We start from the raw sequence: 17678 nt of genomic DNA, 5'->3' as shown, positions 1-17678 counted from the left end.
AGTCCAATTATGTCTATTTGAGTTTATCAGAAGCTAGACGACGTCTTTAATTAGACTGGTAGCCATTTCTAGTCCTGATTTAGTGCCGTGTATGTGTTTGACTGGTCAGGCTGAGGGCGTTGTGAAGACCGTGTAGAGTTTTGTTAAAGCTGAAAAATAGTCAGACCAAAATGTACATTTTCCGTCATAATAACTGCAACAAGCTGCATAGCCACTTTCCGGAAGCAAGGTTGTTTTGTCAACCATATACTGTAGGCGATACACTAGGCGGTCATAATGGCACAAGATTTCTACTTCAACAATTATTTTAGCTTCTTCAGCTAACACGAAGGGTCGTCTGAATCGGAAATATATATTCAACGTCAACAAACCGTAGGAGGAGCTGCAAAGCGCCCACAGCTTATCCTCAACATTCTCCTCTGTAGCAAAGGTTCAGCATGGACGAACATATGCTTCAGTGTCCGTAAGGAAAGGCTGTTCGACACTCTGTCCGTGATAAAAAAAGTGTATAATTTAATTAGTACAAGACCACTAGCCGCTAATAGTGATCCCTCGGTTTGTTTCTTGAGGCTCTGAAGGCGTACTGACCGGAAGTCTCTTGTGATATCAGCATACGCAATTTCGTTTTCCACTGCTGAAACTCAAACTCAAATGAAGATTTGATTGAGGGTCGATCCTGGTTCCGTCTCCTTTTTCGTCACCAATTTACAGTATCAGTGTGTTCCTCAGTAAAGGCCTCTAGGGTGTTGATAAGGCAGTGGCCTCCACTAACTGGAGTCACTATTGTATGAGGTGTTAGTGAAATGAAAAATTGTATTTTAAATTTGTAAAAGACGTATAATGGTAAACAAACTCATTATGAACACAAACATTACTCTGTTTGGTACCTCAAATCAACATTACATGCAAATCATTCTGCATGACATCAATCAAATACTGTAAGTTCGAGATAGTCAACACGGGCTTTGCATTACGGAGTAAGAGTAGCGCAATGGGTACAGTTAATGTTTCCTGAACTAACGCTTCTCTTTTAATCTGTTTGATAAAGAATGAACATCTTTTCTGAGAACTAAACATCTCTCTCCAATATTAGACTAAAAATAGGATGGCCTGCATGGATATGAAAATTAAAAATTTTCTCTGGTTTCTACAAAAATATGATAAAATAATGCAAATTCACTGGCAGAGCATGTTGATTACGCTAGCCAAGCTACCACTATACTTTTACATCTGGCGTAATTTTAGTGACTTGATTATCAGATCAGTAAAATCTGAAAACTTTTTATCTAGTCAAACAATCTGTTTTTTATATTTGCAAAGTTGATTCCAATATTGTTTTGTAACATATGTAAACATGGACGTGTATGTCGTATGACAGCATGTAGCACGGCCAGTCACACTGTTCTAACCACGTTAAGGGTTGTAGCCACTGTTAGCACGAAACCTTTATGTAAAGGACAGAAAAGGTTATAGGATAAATTAATTGTAAAATGCGTAGAACTGTAGAGGATTCTCGAACTTTGATCTTGTAATCCAAGCTTTAGTTTATTTGAAAAAAAAAAACGATAGTATGTTTATTACTAACAATTTTCATTGTTATGTTATTGAACGTAAATCTACACTCGATAAATTAAGAGACGAGGTTTAAATTGTTATTACGTTTAATATACAACAATATAATATATTGTTTAAATTTATTGTTAAAGTACCAACACGTATAACAAATATATTCATATTTAATACATACACTGCTGCTTTTATAAATAACTAAAAATAAATAGCTATTTGTTCGTATTATTGTAGATAAGAAATGATCTCTTAATTACACAGTTTCTAGTTTGTAACAAATATTCATTTAGTCATTTATTCTATACAATCCTAATTTTATTATATATATGAAACAACAAGTGCTTAAATGTTCTAAGTGTTTAAAGCAAAAACGACTACAAATTATATACGAGTCATGTTCTTCATCGTTAATATTTTCTCCAGAGTGTTTTTAACAGCACAATAAACAGAGATATTATAGTTCTTCACCTAATTATCTTTACGTTCCAATAGTAGCCGACGGCCGAAAAATCAAATATCGCTTGACGTAAAGCTTACTGTAAACGTTGCACGTTAATTAATAAGTATAGGTGTTATTTATATGGAACGTTTTATAGTTTACTCAGTAAAACTACAAACATATACTTTAAAGAACTTTTTTCTCGTCTTTATCTTATAACTTTGAAGTTCATATTGAGGTTGCTTTTATTCTTAGCGTTACTCGTAGAAATTAATTTAGCTCTAACGCTAAGGGTTAAAGTGTTAATCCTCCAGAGTGGCAGGCCTATTTTGCCTCTGTACAAGCTTATTGATATGAATATACTTCATATAAATAAAGCTTTCATAAATATCCCCATGTTGCATAATGATTTTATCACAAAGAATAATATTTACAAACATTCAAAACTAATTGGTTTAGATTTAAATTAGAAAAAAATATTGACCACTACAGACAAACTAGAATTATTATATTATCATAAAAGGTTTGCTATCTTTTAATTAGAAACAAACGTAGGCTAAAGTAGGCTAGTAAGGAAATCTCAAAACAGCCGAAAACTTTTAAAACAAATATTGATTAAGAATAAACATAATTCTAATAAAGAAGAGATTAAAAAATATAATGTGAGAAGTATATTGAAATAATTATATATAGTACGAAATTTTAAATAGAAAGGAATTCTCTATAAGACGTCGTACTTACTACTGTATGTATGCATGTGTATATAATACATAAATTTAAGCTTATAAGTATAGGTTTTTTATTTTTTGGTGGAAAACTGCCTAAATGAAACGACCAATAAATGTTTTAAAAAGTCATTTTACATACATTTATTGTAAAATTTATCAAACGGAAGGACTCGTTAAGAAAAAAATTGTGCATTTAAATTCTTTCTGAAAAAATGTGTAGTTTTTAATTGGAGTCAGTGCTGACCCATCTTGCTTCAGGGTGCGTGTATTAACATACCCTAACATAGCATTTGTCAGGGTAGTTATCTAACATGCAAACACATCAAACCGGCAAGTAAAAGGACTTTTGTCATGTATAGGGTTAATCAAAACAAAGTAATATTAGATTCATCCTACCGTTTATCTTTGGGTGGATCCTTTAAAACTTTTTGGAAGAATTTAATAGACTAAAATGTTTTGTTTAGAGACACTAAATATTTCTAATTATTTGATTAAATTATTAAGAATATGTAATAAAAGGACACATTGCATATGGTTAATAAATCTATGATTTGCATTGTTAGAAAGTTTCTATAGAAACTAAATTCATTATTATTTAGATATTTAGTCGTGTAACCGTTTTAAACATAATCTTAATTAAAAGGTTCCTCATATGTTTAGCATTCGTCTTAACGTTTTATACCTAGGGGACGTAAAATTCTTATCATATCAAATCCTAATATTCAAACTTATAATAATATTTACACATCTCTCAAGACAGCACATTGTGCACTTGAGTGATTTGGTAGAAGCAGTGAGGAAATTATGTGTTAACTCGAAGAACATATGAAGTAAGCTCTATATTTATATTACTTAAATTGCAACCGAGAATAGAATACATTTCATTTTAATATCAACCGGTTTGTTACATAAAAATAGTCTTTTCTTGTCTAAATCTACTCGGAATAGACAAATAACTTTAAAATATATAATCTGAATACCTTAAACGCTGTTATAAATTATTAAAAACTGAAAAGTTTAATACCTATCAGTGAGAATTTACGGATCTACATTATTGTCTTGTCGCGAAAATGCATATTGTATGCGATAGATTGCAGCACACGTGGCGTAACCTAAATATCTAAATTAACCAACCTAATAAGGGAGGGGAGTATTACATGGTAGAAGGGCGACGACCTGCCCAAGGACTGGCCAAAGTACCATGGAATGCTCTAACCTGGGTGCGCATAACAGTGTCACTGCAGCCATTGCTGTTGGTTCTAATAACAGTGGTGAATGCACGGCAACAGTTTTAAGCACAGGCAGTCCCAATCCCTGCCAAGGTTGGTCATTCAAAATTTTTAAATAGATCTCATATACATTTCCTTCGTGATTCCGATACTTTTCGGTACATATTATTACCTGACGGTGATTTGACACTTATTTCTGTGTCAGACGGTTGGTACCTTTTAATTAACGTGTTTTATGATGTAGACTTTTCTCTGCATATCTTTCAGGCTTGGTCTACTTATTCTTACTTGTTCTTGGTTTTCACAGTAATTTTCTTTTGAAGTGATGTGCATAAACAATATCAACTTACAACAAATTAAGGATGCTACCTACTAAAGCAAAATCGAAACCAAACAGCAGATGTTGCACAAATTAGTTATATAACTACCATAAGTAACAGCTAAATGTTCTAAGTGATTAATGTTTCCTTACGTGACCGGACTTTAAATAAAACTAACGTATTAGGGATTATGTGTTTGAGTAATTATTTTAAATATAACAGAGGATTTCACTGTTTTTGAACTTTCCCAATTGATTGTTTTATTTTAATTTAGTTAATATGTTTTGAGGTAATGAAATAGTTCTCAAATAAATTACATATTTAGTTTTTTTATAAATATTTTTAGTGAGAAGATCCAGTTGATTCTACACACAACGCATTAGACGCATTACTTCAGAGGTGATAAAAAGCAATGTAACTTTTGAAACGGAACAACATTATAACTCGAAACGTTTGTTGATTAGAGGAACTTTTGTGAGGCTGTATTAAAATCAGTGGTAATTATAAATTATTTCATATTTTGAATGTAATGTATTCCAAACGTACGGGATCATCTGAACATAATCTCCCTTATTAATTCGTTTGGTTTCCTGGCATTTTACTCAGTAAAATTAGAGAACGAGTCACAAAGTTGTTTTGTACAATCTTAGAGAAGATCTTAGATGGTTTGATCGAATAGTACAGAAACTATTCTGTACTTGAACGTGAACACTATATAAACACTTGATAATTAGATGATAATCTCCGCCTGCTGTGACCGATGTAGAGACATATGATGTATTAAGCCTAGCTAATTTGTCACCAACAGTTAGTTTGAAGGGAGAACTCAACTGATTCTCTGTCACTTTATCAATTAATTATAAATTCCTTAGAGATATTACTACGGATGCAATAGTGAACAGTATACTACACAAACCTGCAAAGCACATTACCTGCAGTTAGTTGTTATTTCCTATAGTAAACTGTGATTATAGAGTTGGGTTGTTATGACATCTACGTCATTTAGTTTTTAACATTACTTGATAATAGTGCGCTTTTTCCTTTTTTTTATACATATTCTATTACGTGTTCTAAAGAACAATGTTGATGATTGTCTGACTTGACTTCAATAACATTAAAAATATCTTTGTTTAATTTTGCTAAAGAATGAGATGCGTTTTATTCATCACTTATATTAGCCGTGCATGAAGTTTATGAATCAGTCTTTTTAACTTTAAGGTAACTTATTATATTTTTATGGTTAGTCCTTACTCTTTTTAAAGTAAATTACACATATATCCTATTGTTAGGCAGAACATATTTAATTTTTAACAGAACTACAAGCAAATTATTCTAAAATAATCTAAAATAATAAAAGCAGTGCCACTTCCAACCTGAAATCTTGCCTCGCCCTAACCTAAAAGGTAAATTAATATCCTCATAACAAGTCTACATACATGGTTATCAATTTAGATGAAACACCTAAGGGGAGTCGGTTGACAAAAAATGTAAAAAAAAAACAAAAAAAGTTTTATTTGCTTTTATTAATCTTTAGACTCTCCTGTTTAATTTGGTCCAATTTTTATTCAAATCGGCCAACAATATCACACCCAAATATAATATTATGTAAATGGCTTCAGCATATTTTGGCTCGTAAAATTCATGTACTCTGCATCATTGTCATACATAATCCTTATTGAAGCGCATATTTATTTATGAGGCTTATGTTGGCCAACCTGCTTTATGCTGCTTTGAATATACAAGGTTGTCAATCCATCTGTTTACAGTCAGTTGAGATTTGACATAACCCTAATTGTTGTTTGTTTATTATTGTCACATACATTGTGTTTCTTGCTTTCATTCAGTCTAAGTTATAATATTTAGTTTTACTGTGTAGTTTATTGTTTGTGAAAATGCCTAGATCACATAAAACCTTCAAAAACAAAGCAAAGTACTTTACAGGGACAAGAAATCCAGGTGGTAAAAAAGTAATTGTGCCTAGTAAATATCAAGAACCAGAACCAAGTACTAGCCTGATATAAGTACTAGCCAAGATACCTGGTGTAAGTACCAACTAGCTAAAATAAATAATGAAACTTATGATCACAACAATCACAATCACATTGCTCCTGCTGTCATGAAAGAGGTGAAACAAATATTTAGAGATTTATCAGATCCATCATTGTTATGAAAATGTTTGCACGGTGGTACTCAAAACCCCACTGAACAATATAATTTGGTAGCGAGTTCCAAAATCAACCTTCGTGATGAAGAAAACATTAGAACTAGGTGTATTTGATGCTGTGGCAAGTTTCAACAAAGAGAACATAATAAAATGTGAAGTGTTGAGCAAACTAGGGATCACACCTGCATGCTATTGTTGTGAAACAATGAAAATATTTGATGTCACCGGAATCAACAAAGCGCAGAAACTGTGGATGAGATCGAGAAAAAGTGTCGCCAGAAAGTAACTGCAGCTAAAAGGCATTTAGAAGACTTATATGAACAAGAGGAGGATCCTGACAACCCTAGTTATGGTCCTGGAATGCATTAAATGTTGTTATATTTCTGATTAACAACAATATATATATCTAACAACAATATGTATATGCAATCTTTAAAAGAGTTTTCTGAAAATTCTTGTTTTTCTTTGTTTAGGAACACGTTTCTCTAGAACCACTCAATATATTTTGATGATTTAAAAAAAATTTTGTTCCTCGTAATTAGAGCAATTTTTATAGCACAGCAAATTGTTGTATGTAGTCTAATAATAATTTAAAAAAAAGTTATTTATTAAAAAAATTTATAAAAATTGACTTTTATAAAAAAAATATGTTTAGTATTTAAATTTATACTATGGAAATTTACTGTGCTTTAAATGTAGGTAAGAAATAGCAGATTCAAATAAAACAAACCTTATCTTGATATGTTTATTGGTTATTGAGAAACATATTCCTAAACTTATCTAATTTAACATATGTGCGCTATATAGTCAACCGACTCCCCGACTCCGACTTTATGATCGCATGTTATCAGTTGCGAATGAAACCACTTTGGGAACTTGTAAAATTCTGAATGTTATAAGTGTCATTGTACTTACAGTTACCATCAGTTAAGCTGTTTTATTATTTTGTAGACTAATGATAGTTTCTGTAACTCATGCTAATTTAATTATAATAAACATAAAATATACGTACTCAACAAGGGCTACAATCGAGAAAGCAAATAAAATAGTTTGCTTTACCATTTGGAGAGGTACCAAGGGGACCTTCAGGTTCTTCTTGCAGAGGCTCAGATTTGAAGATTTAGTGAGAATTCCAGATGTCACTTGACGAGTGGGTTAACTTTCACTAACCTCTAACTGGGAGACAGCAATCCACATATAAGTCCACGTTGTATCAAGCCACTGTGACAACATGTCGAACATTTAAAAGTAGTTTTCATACATAAGACGCCTGTATGCTTTGTTAAATAAAACAATGTTTCACCCTAGAGCAATCTGAATGATTTACGTCTCCGAAATAGGTTACTGCAAAATTTGTATACACTGTTCTTTGATTTGCTAGAAACGACAAATTAATATGTTAGAAACACGTTATTAATAATAAAACTGTATGTAAACATAACACATAATATTTAATAAAGCCAGCCGGTGTAAAATGTGATACAGCTGACATAAAATAAATACATAGTATTGACGATAGATTTTATATCCAGCAACGCTTGGAAATTAACAATATTGTATTAAAGGCTCTAAAATCTAAAGATATATTTGCTTTCACATAATTAATGAGCTTACTTCGTGTTTTCTTAAAATTATAATCTACTGCAGTTTTCATTAGGCCACGATATGATGGTATTTTAACGTCACACTCAGTTTAATTTTTTCATTATTTTCAGAATACCTTGCCGATGGTGTTTATTATAATTTTTTATCTTGGTATAAAATGACAAAAATATACCCTCCTTTTATTTATATGATGATTAAACGTTTAGTACATACATCATTTGAAACATAACTCAATTTGTACATATTACATCATTAGTATTAGAATCTATTTAGGCAACTGCAGGATAAGTTAGTCCAGGATGGTTGATTGTGAATTTTCCTAAAAATTCCTAACTTTACATGATCCACTATCGTGTTTTTACATGGGCCACATTCATTTATTTTATTATTTGTTTATGTATAAAAGGTACGGGTACGCTACAATACGTGTCGAGTAATAGGCTTCGATAAGATTGCATGCTAAATTTTAAGCGTATAGCTATCGTCATGATGCCGTCATATAGACTGATCATGCAGAAAAGTTAACTTACCACACCTCAAAAAACATAATCGAAATGCTTCAGGCTAATAAGTGCTTCAATGGCGCTCAACTGAAATCAACGTTTGAATATGCACAATCATATAACTTAATGTTATTTATGTAGAAAGTAATTATCATGCAAATTGTAAAGATCATTGTGATAATGATAATTAATTAAAATATAATCTGAAAACCCAAAACGCAGTTATATAGTATTTATACTTTAAAGTTCAATACGTACCATTGAGAATTTACGGATCTGCCTTATTCTCTTGTTGTTTAGATACATATTTTATCTGCGGTAGATTGCAGTACATGTAACTTTCACCGAGATATCCCAATCCTCTAACCTAATAAGGGAGGAACGTATTACATAGTAGAAGGGTGACGACCAGCCCAAGGACTGGCCAGAGCACCATGTAATGCCCTAACCTGAGTGCGCATAACAGTGTCACTGCAGCCATTGCTGTTGGTTCTAGTAACAGTGGTGAATGCACGGCAGATGTTTTAAGCACAGGGAGTCCCAATCCCGGTGTAAATTGGTTTTTTTATGTGTAAAATTATAATAGATCTAATAGAAACTTACTTCAAGACATATTTTCCGGGAGATGGTTTGAATAACAAATAATAAACGAGAGTTACATGCAACCAGTAAAAAAGAAAGTGTTTTATAACAAAATCAAGCTTTTCGAGCAAGCATGTTGCTTAGCCGATTACATATTTGTGTGTTCAGTTTTACTGTGTTAGGAACATACTATTTTACTATGTACAAATTATCTTAGAAATTAGAGCCAAAGAGGTTATATTCTGTCAATAATCCAAGCTTGTACAGGTTGGCATAACGCTTAGCTTGGCCATTTTGCAAATAACTATTGTCTTGTGTTGGGTCAAATTATATTTCTTCAGCAAAAACTAAAACAAACATGTTCTAATTAATGAAACTATTTCATGATACTCTAACATACGACTGGCATTACCTATTTGTTTAATACAACTTTCTGTAATGGGTTTATATACTTATTCTGCTGTAAACATCCATACAAAATTAGAGAAATAAGTTTTTCTGGTGTAAAATGTTAGATTGTTCTTCCTGATAATTTATATAACTAACTTACGTCATACGAATAGCATATTTCTTAACAGACAATAATTATTCCTTGTTACCATGAAAACACAATTTAAACCAAATTAAAAACCTTTGAAAAATGTTTTAGTACAGAGGCATCGAGAGTAATTTTCCTTCAAGTTGATACGGAAAAAGTTAGCAGAGTTTGTATTCAGTCTTCCGACCTATTGCCAGAACACCACAGCTGAACCTCTGTCGTTTTGGCAGGGATATTCTTCAAAACGGATAAGTCAAAACATCACAATTTTCATTTAATACAATTCACCTAGATGTTTTCTTTTATGTATGGCTGTATATGTTGTCTGAATATTGGTGTTAAACAATTACGCCTTGAGTTTAGATTGTAGCAACTCATGGCTTTGACTTATTTACCTGTAGAACAGCAGAAGTACTATAACTCACTAACTGTATTGTATGTTTATGTGCATGTAATTACTGTATGGACTCTGGCCACTACGCCACATGCATGTCCATTATTATCAGTACTAATGAAGCAGTACAGTTGATTAAATATTTGCATAAATTAAAAACACAGCTTATCACTCTACAACTAAGAGATGAAATACACGCGATTTTTTTGCATTGTTCACAATCAACATTTAAGTGAATGTTCTCAGACGTACTTTATTTAGGCTTTTTAGACTGAACGAAAGTGTGTATAGTATCGTAGATACACAAAAATTAAAAGAAAAACGTTGCGAGTTTACGAATGTAATAATAAACGTATTTAACTGTTACATTGGTGCCACCATTGCTTGTTGCCAGAATCTGTTCTTAAATGTCTTATGATATTTAATTTGAAAAGTATTTCTTCACTTGTTTATTGTTTTAAGTGGTGTACGTTTTATTCCCAATTGTTATAGTTTAAGTGCTCAACCTGGTTCTTAAAATTTTCGGGAAGGTTCATCCTAGAAAAAAATCATAATTTTTGGGAGTTGTGGTGGTGGTCAACATAGAAAGTTATCAAAGTGTTAATAATTAATGTTTTTCTAAAATTATAATTCTTACCTTTTACATACTAAAACTGATGTCAGTATTAAGTATAAAGAGTCCGGAAAAATATCTAAGGAAATATTTCAGTTTTATATTTTGTATCCCTTTTAATTCTGTGTCATTTTGATTCTTCCAAAAGTAGCGTGGTTGACAATTGATTTCTTCCAGGTCAACTAATAAACTCAGATTGATTTTGCTATTTATAAGCTTCATATGAACATGCGAAGGTTACCCTGCGTTGTAACTATACTACCTGATTAAACTAGACAGTGCTGTAAGATCTGTACTAGATGTTTATATTTAAGCACATTAATCTTAGTTTTTTCCTATCTGGATTAAATCTAAAAATACAAAACATAATTGAGGTATTACATTAGTACGAGAAACTAGCCGGTAATAGTGATCCACGACTGATGGCGTACTGACAGGGTTAGGTGCATTTACTGGTTAAGTTTTCAAGTGATATCAGCACACACAATTTCGTTTTCCACTGCTGTAACTTAAATAAATATTCGACCGCAAGTCGTTTCTCGTTATGTCTTCATTGACGTCATCAATGTATTGCCTCAGTTTGTTTCTTCATAAAGACCTCCAGGGTGTTGGTATAGGTAGTACCTGTGTATCCGCTACCTGTGGTCGTTGGTTAACTTCCAACACAGTATCTGTAAGAACAGGACGGAAATTATTAACGGTGGATATTATTAGAATAATAAATTAAAAGTAAGATTCCATGAGATTATTAAATCTATGACCTCCATTGTTGAAACTTTCTATTGAAACTAAATTATAACGGTATTAATATTTATTGCTTTTATACGTTGTGAACTTAAGTTTTATGAAAAGTTAAATCAAATGTTTAGCATTGGTCAGTTTTATATGTGGTGAACGTAGAAGTCTTATCCTATCAGATCCTAATAATATTAAATCAAACTTAACTTTAATAATATTGAAACATCTTTCAAGTCAGCACATTGTGCACTTGAAAGATTGGGTGCAATTAGGAGTATACTTCAAGATCAAATTGAACTAAATAAGGAGTAACCTATATATTTATATTACTTAAATTGCAACCGAGAATAGAATATATTTCCTTTTAATATCTGCCGTTGTATTAAATAAAAATATTTGTTTCTTGTCTTAATCTACTCGGACTTCAATAATAATTAAACATTATGTAGTCTGAAAACATTTAACGCTTTTATCAAGTATTTATACGGTAAAGATCAATACATCTAGTGAGAATTTACGAATCTTCATTATTCTCTTGTCAAAGACGTGCATATTGTATGCGGTAGATTGCAGCACACGTGACGTAACCGAAAACCTTTATTAACCACCCTAATAAGGGAGGGGAGTATTACATGGTAGAAGGGTGACGACCTGCCCAAGGACTGGCTCTAGTACCATGGAATGCTCTAACCTGGGTGCGTATAACAGTGTCACTGCAGCCATTGCTGTTGGTTCCAGTAACAGTAATGGATGCACGGCAACAGTTTTAAGCACAGGCAGTCCCAATCCCTGCCAAGGTTGGTCATAAAAAAATTTTAAATTAACATTTTTATAGATCTCCTATACATTTCCTTCGTGACATATTTTCCGTATGCATATTATTACATCACAGTGACATTATTTTATGTCTGAGTTGGTTGCTTTTAATGTAACGTGTTTTATGATGTTAGTAGACTTTACTCTGCGTATCTTTCAGGATTGCGTATTTATACCAGACAGCAGTTGTTTTACAAAATAGTTTTAACTACTATAAGTAAAAGCTAAATGTTCTGAACAAACTACCTAAGTGACTGGACTTAAATAAAATAAACGTATTAGGGATTATGTGTTTTAGTATTTCTTTTAAATGTACCAGATGACTTCAATGTTTTGAGATTTTCCCAAATAATTGTTCGGTTGTGATGGAGTAATGTATTTTGAGATTATGAAATAGTTTTAACGTCAATTACATGCTTCGTACTTTTATAAATATTTTTAGTGAAAAGATTTAGTTGATTCTTCACACGTTATTGAACGCATTACTTAAGAGGCGATACAAAAGTATGAAACTTTTGCGGAATAATATTATAAATAGAAACGTTTATTGAATTGAGGAATTGAAATGAGGCTGTATTATAAATCGGTGGTAATTAACACTTTTCACACATTTTTAATGGATTTTATTACAAACGTGCCGACTAAATAAAATATAATCTCGTTTATTAAGCCATTTGATAATGAAGCATTTTACTCAGTTAAAAATATACAAAAAATCAAAAAGTAATTTTTCTAGAATCTTAAAGAAGAAAGTATTCTAAGGTAAGTCTCTCTTTATCTGTGGTATATTAAAGTTAACTGGTTGGATCGAATGGTTTCTGGACTTGAACACTAACACTGAATTAAACATGAACTCATAAGAAACTGGAATTTTAATTAACTGAATAATAGCTTTGCCTATCAATCAGGAGGATATATCTATAACAAATTAACCTACTGACCTGAGGTGCGTGTCCTTGACTGGATATACCTCGTTCTATCCTTAGAGAAGACGTTTGCGTCAAATATAATATTTACATATTAGGATTGTTTTACTTAGTCGTTTATTCTATACTTCTATATTTTGTTATAGAAGAAACTCCAAAGTGCTCAAATATTAATTAGCGTTCTAATATCGCTTAGTGAATTACAAAAAAATGTAAAAAATATTGCACTCAACCATATATTTCATCACGAAGACTTTTTCCAGAGTGTTTTAAACAACAAAACAATGGCAGACATAGTTTAGCACGCAATTAACATTACGTTACAAGCCTTGCTTATTGTCAAAAATTCCAAGAGTGTCTGTTGCGGAGCATACAGTGAACTTTGTATGAGTACATCATATTACGTAAATGTATGTAGAGTTTCTAAAAATTACCGAAGTGAAAATACAAATAAATGCTTTATAGAACTTTGCTGTTGTATACATAAAATGTTGAGCAGAATTTAAACAAATATAACCAAAAAAAAAAAACGAATAAAGCACTTTATTTGCCTTGAATTTATGATCATATTAGGATTTGTGAATTCAGCGCGTTTCTCATATAAAGTAATTTAATAATTTCTAAGTTACATTGTAATTTTTGAGCTAAGCGTTACATTGTTTACTCCCCTCAGTAGGAGGCCTATTATTGCTTCTCTCCATGATTAGTTATTAGAGTATATCGTATGTATAACATAGCTTTCATAATTATCTCAATATAGCATGATTTAATCGAAAAGATATATTTTTTCATATTATTGAAACCACTTACACATTTTTGGTTTAAGTTGTCATGTGAAAAATCATTAGTAATTGCATTCACGTACAGAAACTTTCTATACTAGCCAAAAATCTTTTATAAAAATTATCTTATTTATAAGCAGTTTACAATGCAATTCACTCTACATTACCACATGTCATATTACATATTGCAAGTCAATATTACAATAATACACAATTTTTCTCCTTTTCTTTTGTACGTCACAGATCCAGAAGAGCATCTGACTATTTTCACCTTTTGTTCATGAGACTCTTTGATGACAGTGGAAATATATCCTGCAAAATTTTTTAAGTTTTACCTTTCCCCATTAAAGCAGAATTTTGGATGGACAAACGTCACTATTCCAATGTATACAAGAAATGACTGTTTCTTCACTCTTTCCGTGATAAAGAGACGGTGGATTGACATTAGTGTGGGATTGCTAGTCATTCCCGGCTCGTTTCCCGAGGTTTGGCAGCGTTCTGACAGGGAATAGTGCATTTTCTGGCTTGGTCTCCGAACTTCCAGTGACACCAGCACACGCTATTTCGATTTCAGCTGCTGGAACTCGAATAAGATGAGGACCGCGAGTCGGACTGGCGATTAAGGTACTCATGTCGGTCTGCGTTGACGTCAGTCATTTCTTGCCTTAGTGTCTTAGTAACCTCACTTATCTTTGTCAACATCATGGTTTTTATTTTCTCCATCAAGACAATCTACAATGACAAAAATTACTTGCGTAAAAATGTCACTGGTAATTAGAATAGCCACGACGTTTTATCAAAAAATAATAGATTGTTTTCCTTTAAATGATACTTCCATCAGACATTTGAAGAAACCTTAATACCACTTAGTTTAAAATATATCATACATATTACTTTTAATTTTTCAGTGCAAAAACAAAACTTAAAGCTGTGCTCTCTCTAGCTTAGAATCCAAAGTTCAACGTTTTAGACAACTTGGGTACCAGAACTTATGTAAATATATATTCACTAGTTCAAGAAAAGCAACTGACGATATAAAAGTAGATATTACAAATTGTGTGTATAAGATGCATAACGAATCCCAATACTGCAATATGAGTTTTCGTAACAATTGTAAACTCTTGAGTGAATTTCATTCTATAAAATAACATTCTTATGGACAAGAGACAAATTAAGTAATGTTATATTAAATATATGCTCCATTATGTTAGATATAAACAATTAGCTCATCACTGAAAGACTGAGCTTAAAACCTACTTATTTACTTGAATCAAAATAGGTTTAGAAATAAAAGACTTCCTCATATATTTTAAAAATAACAACAGTCCTATAGCAAAAGTTAGAGATAAAAAAATTTAATTAATGGCCCCACAAATATGTCTTTCGTACAATATCTATAAACTGTAAAAGTGTTACACGACATCTGCTGAAATTTCATTCACGTATTGAATAAACTCTTAGGAGGCCAAATGTATTCCTAACTGTTATATTATTTCTTGTGTTAAACGTTTAACCAATTTCCGGAATGGAAATAAATAAAATATATATATATATATATATATATACACACTATTATTTTGAGACAGAAACTTACATACTTGTTACGAGCCCTAATTTGTATTTCAAGAAATCCCAAAATAAAAAATTACAAAAATATGCAAACTGAATCACTGTGATTCTAAAATATTATTATCTGTACTAAGTTGAATAATACGGAATAATATAAACCAAACAGGCCATTTGTTTACAAGTGAAGTATGGAGGACTACTCATTTATGGTAGTAATTAACATTTATATTACAATCTAATTTGCCAAATTAATACTACTGTCATGAGGAATATTAATTATATTAAGATTATTAACTATTATCATGTAAACATATACTAAACCAATTAATATAAGTGTGCCATTTGGAAACAACAATTTTAACCAAATTAGTTTAAATAATTAAAATAGAACAATATATTACCTTCTGTATGTGTCGTGTGTGTATTCGTGTGAGTGGGGCGACTTCCTGCCGCATTGGCCGCATCACCCTGTAACAATTAAAAAAAAAACAGCATATAATAGTGTATCATAGTAAAACATACAGTTCCCAAAACCAATATAATTAAAAAAAACATTAATTAATTAAATAAATATTTTTATTATTAAGTGCATTCACGGATAAATATATAAACCTTATTCTAAGAATAGCAGATAAGTTTAGTTACCTTAATATGTTGTGTAGTGGAGAATTATTGTTGTAGTTAAATGTAGTTCTACACGCACGCACACTTTTAAACTTTTCCATTCAATCATCATTCATACTTTGTGTGTTTTGCAACACACGTGGAGAGTTTTACGTGATAATGTCAAAGAGGGGACGTCAAGCCAACGCAGGACCGAAGCCACCTGATGAAAACAATGAGAACAAAACACTCGAATCACAAATATGACATTAATTAGTAGGATGATTTATTTATAATACCTTATAAAAGAGTCTAATAACAGTCTTGAGATTTTACTAAAACTGTAGTTTCAGAATAGCATTAAATTTACACCTGATTTGTCCTAAATACTTACGGTACTGTGTCATCTCGCATTGAAGATAAGTAATATAGCATGCTGAAACACGAATTCAAATTAATAAGCAAAACATAATTAGTAAATTAATAAACTAATACTTAGCATAGATAATATTGTAGTGATGTAAAGTGAATATATATGTATATAAGTTCCGGTAGCAAAGTTGTCTAAGACGTTGAACTTTGGGCCTAAGCAAGAGATAGCACAGGTTTAAGTTTTGTTTTTGAACTGAAACATTAAAAGCTAGTATATATGATAAATATAGTTAAACTAAGTGGGTGAAGGTTTCTGCAGATGTCTAATGGAAGTATCATTTAAAGAAAAACAATCTGTTATAGTTTGATAAAACATCGTGGCTATGCTAATTACCAGTGACATTTTTACGCACGTAATTTTTGTCAATGTAGATTGTCTTGATGGAGAAACTAAAAATCATGATGTTGACAAAGATAAATGAGGTCACTAAAAAACTGAGGCAAGAAATGACTTACGTCAAGGCAGACCGACATGACTACCTTAATCGCCAGTCCGACTCGCGGTCAAGTCCACATCTGCGCTCCTGCAGCCAAAATCGAAATGGCTGGAGTCACTGGAGGTTCGGGACCAAGCTATAAAATGCACTATTCTCTGTCAGTACGCTACCAGACCTTGGGAAATGAGCCAGGAATCACTAGCAATCCCACACTGATGTCAATCCAACGTCTCTTTTTCACGGGTAGAGTGAAGAAATTTCTCGTATACATTGAAATAGATGTTTGTCCATCCAAAATTCTGCTCTAGTGGGGAAGGATAAAATCTGAGAGATTTTGCAGGGAATAGGTAAGGCTTGTGACGTAATGTTAATTGCGTGCTAAACTATGTCTGCCATTTTTTTGTTGTTTAAAACACTCTGGAGAAAGTCTTCGTGATGAAATACTTGGTTGAGTGCAACAATTTGTACATTTTTTGTAACTCACTAAGCGATATTAGAATGGTAATGAATAATTGAGCACTTGGCGTTTCTTCTATAACAGAATTTAGAAGTATACAATAAACAAGTAAGTATAAAAATAATAATATTTTAATATTATATTTACAGAAACGGCTTCTCTAAGAATAAAACGAGGTACAAGGGCACGCACTTCAAGTCAGTAGGTTAATTTGTTATCGATATATCCCCCTGA

The 17678-nt window shown here is 31.8% G+C and overlaps 1 long non-coding RNA gene across 3 annotated transcripts in view; it reads right to left on the bottom strand.

Moving 5' to 3' along the window:
* Window positions 1–17678, bottom strand: part of LOC124370576 — an 82169-nt gene that overhangs the window by 44719 nt on the left and 19772 nt on the right. For all 3 annotated transcript variants that reach the window (XR_006923196.1, XR_006923195.1, XR_006923194.1), the window contains exons 3-4: window positions 11066–11355; window positions 7509–7670 (exon numbers count right to left, since the gene is read on the bottom strand). This is a non-coding gene — a long non-coding RNA (uncharacterized LOC124370576). The remainder of the gene's footprint in view (window positions 1–7508; window positions 7671–11065; window positions 11356–17678) is intronic.

The sequence above is a fragment of the Homalodisca vitripennis genome, unplaced genomic scaffold (assembly GCF_021130785.1).
Source record: "Homalodisca vitripennis isolate AUS2020 unplaced genomic scaffold, UT_GWSS_2.1 ScUCBcl_317;HRSCAF=2048, whole genome shotgun sequence".
In the NCBI taxonomy this organism is placed as follows: domain Eukaryota; kingdom Metazoa; phylum Arthropoda; class Insecta; order Hemiptera; family Cicadellidae; genus Homalodisca; species Homalodisca vitripennis.
This window is presented reverse-complemented; position numbering and strand designations above follow the sequence as displayed.